Source organism: Triticum dicoccoides, chromosome 1B, assembly GCF_002162155.2.
Source record: "Triticum dicoccoides isolate Atlit2015 ecotype Zavitan chromosome 1B, WEW_v2.0, whole genome shotgun sequence".
Classification (NCBI taxonomy): Eukaryota; Viridiplantae; Streptophyta; class Magnoliopsida; order Poales; family Poaceae; genus Triticum; species Triticum dicoccoides.
In genome coordinates, this window is record NC_041381.1 from 639,756,407 (window position 1) to 639,767,798 (window position 11,392).

Consider the following 11,392-nt stretch of genomic DNA (forward strand, 5'->3'; position numbering starts at 1 on the left):
GTGCTGCTAGGTGTCCTTGAACTGAAGGGTTCGTGTTAGACACAGACATGCACTGCATTAGGTTAACTTGACAAGGCTATCAAAACGGTTTTGGGACTTGTGGCAAAGACGGTTGGGAGCCGGGGTATAAGATACCTTCCCGACCGACAGGAGTCGTATAGAGATACGATTAGCAAGGAGTTGCTTACCGGATAGGTATGTTGTCTAGCAGTGATGCTAAAGCTCACTAGTCGCATGAGCTAGTCGGATCCTGAATCAATGAGAGTTTGCGGAGGGATGCTGACTTCAGTGGGAGTATTTCTGTTGAGGCTATAATTACTCTACATAAACACATTGCTTAGTGATTGCATATTTTCTGTTGTAGATCAATGGCACCACCAGCTCAACCCAACTTTGCATTGAAATCAATTCTGGAAAAGGATAAACTGAATGGAACAAACTTTACCACCTAGTATAGATATCTGAGAATTGTTCTCAAGCATGATAAAAATGAACATGTTCTAGAGGATCCACTTCCAAAGGAACCTGCCGATAATGCTAATGCCACAACTAAGAATGCCTACCAGAAACTCGTTGATGAATCAACGGAGATCAGCTGTCTGATGCTGGCTTGTATGGAGCCCGATTTGCAATAGCATTTCGAAAATGTTGAGGCTTACGATATGATCGAGAGTCTCAAGAGCATGTTTCAGACACAGGCTAGGACTAAAAGGTTCAACGTCTGGCGATCCTTGATGGATTACAAGCGGAAGGAAGGTGATCCACTGAGCCCACATGTGATCAAGATGATCCGATATGTGCAAGCTCTGGATCGGTTGGGCTTCCTGCTCTTGGATGAGCTTGCTACAGATGCAGTTCTGGGTTCTCTTCCGCCCAGCTATGGGACGTTCATCTCGAACTATATGCATGGCATGGATAAGAAGCTCACTGAATTGCATGGGATGCTCAAAGTGGCAGAGCAGGATATTAAGAAAGGCACGCATCAAGTGTTGATGGTGCAGAAATCAGCTAAATTCAAGAAGAGTTGGTCCAAGAAAAAGGCTAAGGCAAAGGGCATGGAGACGGTAACCTCCGCCATTGCGCGGAAGTTTGGACCAGACTCGAAGACCATTTTCTATCATTGCAAGGAACACTACTAGGAAAAGGGCTATATATAGGACTGATTCTAATGGCACACCAGGTAAGTAGTGCGCCACTACTATATACTAATGGCGCACCGGTTGCTCGTGCGCCATTAGTGTGGAAGACACTAATGGCGCACCGTGCTCACGGTGCGCCACTACTATTTATTTTTTCCCCATTTTCCATACAAACTAATGGCGCAGGGATGGCAAAGTGCACCATTACTAGTTAGAACTAGTAATGGCGCACGACCAAGACAATGCGCCATTAGTATATAATTTTTTTTTACTTTTTTGCAAACCTACTAATGGCGCACTATGCCAAAGCCCAGTCGTGTTTATACCCGAAGCCAAATCCAAGACCACGGGCGCAAACGTCACCGCGAAAAATGAGCCATGGGTACTGGCTTCCCAAGTGGACCAATGCTTCTTCATTACCGACCCGCCAAAGCCCAGTCGTGTTGTCGTGAGGAGAGGCAAAAGGAAGATCATCGGAATGGATGGAGTAGCCAATGAGCAAGACTTCGACAAGTACGGCGACCCGAAGATCGAACATGACGACGACGATGAAGTAGCAGCACACACCACAAGAAGAAGCAGGACCACCCTACCTAAAGGACGCCCGTTCCACAGAAGAACTCCATTTGCGAAAAAAGAAGGGCAAGAAGATTGTGAACAGATAGCTAGCTAAGATCGATTGTATTTAAATCGTAGTCTTCATTTCTCGATTGTATTTCATGGGCACTTTTTGATATCATGAATATTTATAATTTCATGGGCACTTTTTGAATTCATGAGGACACTTGATCTCGATCCCCCTCCATCTCGATCTCGATTCCCCCTCCATCTCGATCTCGATCCCCTCACCCTCCCCCGCTCCACCGCCGCCGCCGATGATATTTTCAAGTAAGAAATTTGAACATATTTTTAAAAAAATTATTACTGTTTTTATAAAAAAATATTACTGTTATGATTTAAACAAGTTTGAACATATTTAAACACAAATAAATATAAAAAACAGCATTTAAAATGCATAAAAAAATATTGGGGAGCCTGGGAATCAAACCCAGGACCTCCTGGTGTGTGTGCTGCGTGCTGACCAGTCGGGCTAATGGGTGGGTTCTGTTGTAGATAGGGTTAGGTTGTAGATATGGTTAGTGGGCTAGATTAAAACAAAATTCTAATGGCGCACCGAGGGGTGGTGCGCCATTAGAATAGTCATACTTATGGCGCACGACTGGACGGTGCGCCATTAGAACCCTCCCCCTAGCTATCCTCCCTCCCTCTCGCCAGATCCCCTTCGACCCTCTCTCCCTCGCCACCAGATCCACCCGCGCGCTGCCCCGACCCACGCCGCCGCCGCCCCCGCACCTCCGTCTCCGTCGCCGCCCCCAGTCAGCCCCTGCCCTTCCCCCCATCGCCGTCCGCTCCCAATCCACCCCCTCCCTCGCCTTCACCGCACCCACCCACCCCCTCCCTCGCCTTCCCAGCCCTCGAGCTCCACCGTGCGAGGCGACAGGCAAGGCGGCAGGCAGAACCTGCTTCAACACCGGGCCGGCGAGCCGCGAAACCAGGGCGCAATGGCGCTCGACCCCTCCACCCCCCTCCACCTCTTCTTCCTCGGGCCGCCGCTGTCTTCCTCAACTTCGGCCACCTCTGTTGCTACTAAGCTGTCACAGGGCCTCATTGCGCCTCCCCGGTGAGCTCCGCCTCCTCTCCCCTCTTCCTTCTCGCGTGCCAAGAAATGCATAGCAATAATTTGCTTCACTTAGTCATTGATGGTCATTCAGTATGAAATTACAACCTGCAGGTATTGGTTGGAATGTGTAACTACAATTTACAGGGGAAATGTTTGCAGTTAAGTTATGTGGTTGGAAAGATCATGTGTCATTAGAAACTTGGAAGCTAAAAACATTGCGATCCTCACCATAAGGATGATTATATCTTCCATGCCTGAATAGCTCCGCCTAAATAATAAATAGATAAAGGTAAAACTAAACCATGCTCAGCGATGAGATGATGTCAACTGACAACCAAAGCAAACTTGTTCATCATTACAAAAGCAAACTTGTTCAACATAACAAAAGCAAACTTGTTCAACATAACAAAAGCAAACTTGTTCAACCACATAACTACAAACTGAGACACAGTAGTAGGGGTCATCCCAATACCACAAACAACTCAATATCCCCAGTATTAGGGGTCATCCCAATGATCCTTCGCCTCTTGCCAGAGCTCCAAACCTTCTTTGGTGATTTTGATTTTCTTCCATGCCTCGTAGGTGACGTACGCATCTTTCGCGGCGTACTCGATGAGCTTGTTTGGCAGTGGGCTGTCCCCCCATAGTAGGTGGTCCGAATTCCTGTCGATCTTCTGCTTCATTTTTGAGTAGGATGGGTGGATGAGGCTGGCTGCAAACTCAGCCAAAGACTGCCACTTCTTTCCATTGTTTGGAACTCTCCATTTGTGCTGCAAGTCGACGTACTTGTCGGGGTTGATCTCCAAACCAGACAACTTCAGCTTCTCCTTGTCGCCTCTAATGCAGAAGCCAACAAAGGTGTACAGCTTCTTCTCCTGCAGGAGCGGGCGGAGTTCCTTGGGCCTGCATCAAATTAATCTGGTGCATCAAATTCATCTACTTCAAAAACTTCAGGAAATACAGAATTAAAATGGGTTCAGTTGAAGCAAAATTCAGTTAAAATAGCATCTTCAGTTCTGACCAAAATTCAGTTAAAACAGTATGATCACAACAACTACTAAATGATCACAACAACTACAAGACAACATTCTGTATGATCAAAACAGCAAGCATAACATCTCAATGATGTATTTTTTTTGCAATCTTTTGCGTTACAAGACAACATTCATAACAACTACTAAATGATCACAAAAACTTGTAGACAACATTCTGTATGATCACCAAAAAACTACTAATTAGACAGAAACTTCATAACTTCAGAACTAGTATTGCATCTACTTCAGAACTTCAGAACTATTGCATCTACTTCAGAAACTTCAAAAACTTCAGAAACTACTAATTAAAACGAAACTTCAGAACTTCAGAAACTTCATAACTTCAGAACCAGTATTACAGCTAGTTCAGAACTTCATAACTATTGCACAGAAACTACTAATTAGACAGAAACTTCAGAACTGGATGTTTTTACCATTTGGTTGCCGCGGTGATGTGGTATACCAGGACGAGATCCTCCACGCATAACTGCAGAACTGCAGCAATTTGCGGAGGTTTGTCTTCCCTGGTATACTCAACATCAACGCTGATATTCCGAGAAAGCATGCCGCCGAGCCTCCTCCTCATCTTGCGGATCATCTTGTCGGCTTCGTCTGGATTGCTGGTGCATACGACATCCAGCGGCTCCTTCAGGTGGATATCAACCTTGAGCGGCACGGTGTAGTCCCGCTTCTACCCGGGGACCGGAACATCGTCGTCGACCACCAGCGGCTCCTTGCCAGATGCCTCACCACGGTGATGCTTGGCAGACGGAGGGGAGTTGCTCCACGATGCCTCCGCCATTCTCTTGGCAGACGGAGGGGAGTTGCTTCACGATTCCTCCGCCATTGCCCTCCTGGCCAGCGATGGTGGAGGCAGAGGGGAGTTGCTTGATGCTGGAGGCAGAGGGAGGTAGAGGAAGGAAGATGGAGCGGCAATGGAATGAGGAGGGAGGCAGAGGGAGGAAGATGGAGCGGCAATGGAATAGGAGGGGAGTTACCTGGACGTGGGAAGAAAACCCCCTCTGTGTCGTGGGGAGTTGCCAGTGGAGGGGAGACGTGGGGAGTTGCCTCGAAAACTCAAACGTCCTGCCCTTTGGAGGGGAGACGTGGGCCCTCGAAAACTCTGGAGCGGAGACGTGAGCCCTCCTGTTTCTGAAACATCCAGGAGGGGAGACATGGTAAAATTCAGTTATAATTTGTTTGTCCCGCGTTCAACTTCGCAGCTTTTCTGCTCTCTATTTCTCTTCTTATACAGCGATTACACAGCTAACAGAAAACGAGAAACTAGGCCACTTCCGGGTCATGAGCACTGCCATCCCAGCGCTCCCCACGCGTCACCCATGATGCAGCCATGACCGTCTAGTTCGTGCCATCCCATGGTCGGGTCAGGGCCGCGGAGAAACCTAACAAACTACGACCGAGGCGCAGCTCGGATTATTTGAAACTGAAAGCAAACTTCTCTGATGAAACTGACAGAGACTGAAAACTACACCTATATCTAACGAAACTGAAGGTGTTCTTCAGCAGCTGATTAAAATTCAGTTAACAACAACATCAGTAAAATTCAGTTAATTAACTGAAGAAGAGAAGAGAGAAAGTGGAGAGCAAGAGGAGTACTTGCATTAACTGAAATGTTTTACTTTAAACTTGCATGCATTCTTTGCTTGTTTATATTCATTCTTGTAAACTAAACATGCTCATCTATCTATCTATCTATCTATCTATCTATCTACCTGCTTAAGTATGTATGTATGCATTGTATTTTTATTTCCTTTGGAAAGTATAGTTTATTTTCTGGCTGGCTGGCATGATGGCTCATGGATCCCTCAGCTGCAGCTACAGTTGGGGATCAATCTGATCTCATCTGAAATGAATCTATAAATACAGAGTGTAGTTAGTTACAGACTAGCAGAAATAGTTGCTGGATGAAGTTACTTGCATGGGCCTGGCTGATGAAGAAAAATTTTATATATATTCATACTGATGTTGACTCTATAAATCATACTTATTGGACATGTTTTATGTGTTGATCCATCAATTGATCACATTGAGAAAGACCATCGTGTCTCCGACCATTTTGCAAAGGTCATGTCTCCGACCATCGTGTCGTGATGAATTTGCAGGTACCCCGAGAGGCCCTTGAGTTTGTCGGAATGTTGATTAACTTTCGTTCCGGCAAATTCGGGTACTCCATATGTCCTATTTTCAGCAAAGGTCATGCTGAAATTTTCCGTGAATTTTAGCATGACTTTGCTAAAAATAGGACATATGGGGTACTTGCGACTAATGCATTGGCCGGGGTATCTTAGTACTTAGTTAAGTAGGATCAACCGCCCCGCCATTCTTGCTGCATTAAGCCATAGGTGGCAATAGAGCCAAGTGATTAGGCCCAACTTAGAATTCTCCTTAGCATCGATAAACCCTAGATGATAAACCCAACATAGGTGGCAATAGAGCCAAGTGATTAGTGCCAAGTGATTAGGCCCAACCTAGGGTGCCTCGGCATCGATAAACCCTAAATGATGAAAACTTAACTTGGCTGCCCCGGATGCCTCGGTGTCGATGAGAACCTAATGATGTACGCTTAGGCTTTTAGGGTGCCTCGGCGTCGACAAACCCTAAATGATGAAAGCTTAGGCTTTTAGGGTGCCTCGGTGTCGACAAACCCTAAATGATGAGACCATGATCTTGTTCCTTGACAATAACCAACTTTTTGACCAAAGTTTTTTCCTATTTAGAGCGAAACATGGCCCACAACGATGAGGCCGGTGGTTCGGGCGACAAGCAATTCTGGGAGTTGTCCCAGGAGATGGAGGAACAACCTCACCGTTATGAGGACGCCGCGGAAGACACCGATCCTGATTGCACAACCCCTAGCGGCGTCGGGGATGACACCACTGATGGTGCCACCGAGGATGCCACCACTGATGATGGCGGCGCACACACAGATGGCAGCCAATCGAAGAAGCAAAGGAAGGACCGGCGTCTGAATGCGCTCCGCACCATCAAGGAGGAATTCACTCAAGTACAAGGGTAAGGTTCCCGGAGTCTACGACGACTGGGAGGAGTGTCGGAGACAGGTTCACCGTTTCAGCGGTAACAGTTACAAAGGGTACACCACTAGGGCGGAGACCGAATCTAGATATGCCCGCTATCTAGCGGGAGAGAGGAGGGAGCGTTGGAGGAACCGGATGAGGACCAGTTTGATCGCGATGATGCTCATCGTGATGACCACAACTCTCTTTTATGTGATGGTAGTTTAGATGATCGATATCGACTTGTAATGTGAAGACAAACTCGATACTCGCGGTCTTGAGACTTGTAATGTTTTATCTTTGTTCGGTCTTTTGAATTCGGAGACTAATATGATGAATTGTATTCGGAGACTAGTCTTCTATTTTATTCGATGAATCTGGTGTTGCTGTGTGCTGCTGTCTATATTCTGTCCAATAATATATTTTGTAACCTGTGCAAAAATCAGAAAAGCAAAAAAACCAAATATTCATACTAATGGCGCATCAAGGCAGAGTGCGCCATTAGTATGCCAAAGGATACTAATGGCGCATCAAGGCAGAGTGCGCCATTAGTGTGACAAAGCACATGGTTACATATGGCCCCCCGGGAGGCATACTAATGGCGCATGGAGTTACACACTAATGGCGCACTGCCAGGTGCGCCATTAGTATACCAGATACTAATGGCGCACCAGTGGTGCGCCATTAGTAAAAAAATCTAAGGGCGTGCTACTAATGGCGCATCGGTAGTGCGCCATTAGTAGGCAAAACCGGTGCGCCATTAGTAGGCCTTTTCCTAGTAGTGGAAACTGGTCACTGGAAGAGGAACTGTAGCAAGTGGCTTGCAGAGCATGGCAAGAAGGCCGGAAATGCTTCTTCAGCCAAAGGTACACTTGTTGCATATGTTATAGACATTTACCTTGCTGAAATACTTAGTAGCTATTGGGTATTTGATACTGGATCGGTTGTTCATATTTGCAACTTGATGCAGGGGCTGGTAAGAACTAGGCATGTGGCACAAGGGGAGATTGACATTAGGGTCGGCAACCAAGCAAGAGTTGCTATGTTGGAGGTCGGCACGATGCAGCTCCAGCTTCCTTCCGGATTTATATGGAATTGAATAATTGCTATTACATTCCTGCACTTAGTCAAAAAATTATTTCTGCCTCATGTTTGATGATTCAAGGTTATGAATTCAATTTAAAGGACAATGGTTGTTCGATATTTTTGAATGATATGTTCCACGGCTATGCACCCATTGTTGATGGACTATTCATTTTGAATCTGGAAACGGAACCTGTCTATAATATGAATGTCAAGAGGCATAAGCCTAATGAGATAAATCCGACATACTTCTGGCATTGCCGGCTTGGACACATTAGTCTGAAATGCATGAAGAAGCTCCATGATGATGGGCTCCTGACTTCGTCCGACTTCGGGTGTTTTGAGACATGTGAATCATGCTTGCTCGGCAAGATGACTAAGTCTCCTTTCACAAAGAGTTGTGAGAGGGCGTCCGAGCTGTTGGAACTTATACATAGTGATGTGTGTGGTCCAATGAGCACAACTGCCGAAGGCGGCTATCAGTACTTCGTGACTTTACTCTACGACTTGAGTAGATATGGATATATCTATTTGATGAGGCACAAGTCAGAAACTTTTGAAAAGTTCAAAGAGTTTCAGAACTAGGTTGAGAATCAGCTCGGCAAGACTATAAAGCTTCTGTGATCTGATCATGGAGGTGAGTACATGAGCCAGGAGTTTGATGATCATCTGAAAAGTCGAGGTATAGTACCTCAGCTCACACCTCCGGGTACGCCATAGAGAAACGGCGTGTCGGAACAAAGTAATAGGACCTTGCTGGACATGGTCTGGTCTATGATGAGCAAATCGGATTTACCCTTGTCATTCTGGGGATACGCTCTAGAAACTGCAGCTTTCACACTTAACAGGGTACCGTAAAAATCCGTAGACAAGACACCGCATGAGATGTGGACCGGGAAGAGTCCCAGTTTGTCTTTTCTAAAGATTTGGGGTTGTGAAGCATTTGTCAAGCGACTTATGTCAGATAAGCTTACACCCAAGTCAGATAAACGCATATTCGTGGGATATCCGAGGCAAACCTTGGGATATAGCTTCTATAACCGGGAAGAGAACAAAGTGTTTGTTGCTTCAAACGAGGTTTTCCTTGAGAAAGATTTTCTCAGTCAGGAGGCCAGTGGGGAGGACGGTCCGACTCGAAGAAATTCGAGAATCACTCGAGGACAGCTCGGCTGGTGATGAGGTCATACCGGAGTCAGTCAGGGAACCTGTAGTGGCAGCGGCACCGGAACCATGGAGGTCGGAAAGACTGCGCAGAGTGCGTGATGTATTCTTGCTAGAAAGCGACGAACCGGCTGATGTCTACTACACAACCTTCTTCTTGTAGACATTGTTGGGCCTGCAAGTGCACAGGTTTGTAGGACAGTAGCAAATTTCCCTCAAGTGGATGACCTAAGGTTTATCAATCCATAGGAGGCGTAGGATGAAGATGGTCTCTCTCAAGCAACCCTGCAACCAAATAGCAAAGAGTCTCTTGTGTCCCCAACACACCCAATACGATGGTAAATTGTATAGGTGCACTAGTTCGGCGAAGAGATGGTGATACAAGTGCAATATGGATGGTAGAAAAAGGTATTTGTAATCTGAAATTATAAAAACAGCAAGGTAGCAAGCGATAAAAGTGAGCGTAAACGGTATTGCAATGGTAGGAAACAAGGCCTAGGGTTCATACTTTCACTAGTGCAAGTTCTCTCAACAATAATTACATAGATAGATCATATAACAATCCCTCAACATGCAACAAAGAGTCACTCCAAATCCACTAATAGCGGAGAACAAACGAAGAGATTATGGTAGGGTACGAAACCACCTCAAAGTTATTCTTTCGGATCAATCTATTCAAGAGTTCGTACTAGAATAACACCTTAAGACACAAATCAACCAAAACCCTCATGTCACCTAGATTCTCCATTGTCACCTCAAGTATCCGTGGGCATGCTTATAAGATATGCATCACACAATCTCAGATTCATCTATTCAACCAACACAAAGTACTTCAAAGAGTGCCCCAAAGTTTCTACCGGTGAGTCAAGAACGTGTGCCAACCCCTATGCATAGGTTCATGGGCGGAACCCGCAAGTTGGTCACCAATACATACATCAAGTGGCACATGATATCCCATTGTCACCACAGATAAGAACGGCAAGACATACATCAAGTGTTCTCATAAAAGACTCAATCCGACAAGATAACTTCAAAGGGAAAACTCAATTCATCACAAGAGAGTAGAGGGGGAGAAACATCATAAGATCCAACTACAATAGCAAAGCTCGGGATACATCAAGATCGTGCCATAGAGGGAACACGAGAGATAAAACGAGAGAGAGAGAGAGAGAGATCAAACAAATAGCTACTGGTACATACCCTCATCCTCGAGGGTGAACTACTCCCTCCTCATCATGGATAGCATCAGGATGATGAAGATGGCCACCGGTGAAGGATCCCCCCTCCGGCAGGTTGCCGCGAAGGGCTCCCGAGAGCTTTTTGGTGGCTATAGAGGCTTGCGGCAGTGGAAGTCCCGATCTATCTTGATTTTCGATGTTTTTAGGGTACGTAGGCTTATATAGGCGAAAGAAGTCGGTCGGGGGGGGGTGGTGCTCGAGGGGCCCATTAGACAGGGGGCCCGCCCAATAGGGGGGCGCCCTCCTATCTCGTGGCCTCCTCGAGGCTCTTCTGACGTGAACTCCAAGTCTCCTGGGTGATATTTTTCCCAAAAATCACGCTGCCGAAGGTTTCATTCCGTTTGGACTCTGTTTGATATTCCGTTTCTTCGAAATACTGAAACAGGCAATAAAACAGCAATATGGGCTGGGCCTCCGGTTAATAGGTTAGTCCCAAAAGTAATATAAAAGTGTATAATAAAGCCCATAATCATTCAAAATAGATAATAAAATAGCATGAATGCTTCATAAATTATAGATACGTTGGAGACGTATCAGCATCCCCAAGCATAATTCCTACTCGTCCTCGAGTAGGTAAATGATAAAGAAAGAATTTATGAAGTGTGAATGCTAGAGGTGCACAAGTTTGATCAATGATAATTTCAATCACCTTTACTAGCATCATTGTATGTCATAACAGTAGTTCATCTCATAAAAATTTTCACGAACTAGTGACAAGCAATTCACATGTTAAAGCATAGACCATAAACTTTCTTGAAAACTAGCAAACTTCATTCTTAGTCATCAAACAATTGATATTCATTTTACTTTCAGGAAGAGTCTATGTCAAAGCTTTGATTTAGCAAACTTCACATACTGAACTATCATATAGTCTTCTACAATTGTTAACACTCACGCAATACTTGTGGTTATGACGTTTTAATCAGACATAGAGAAAGATTGGGGCTTATAATGTTGCCTCCAAACGTATTCACCTTTGGGTGATGTCAACAATAATAGTTCATGCTAACGTACATACAAT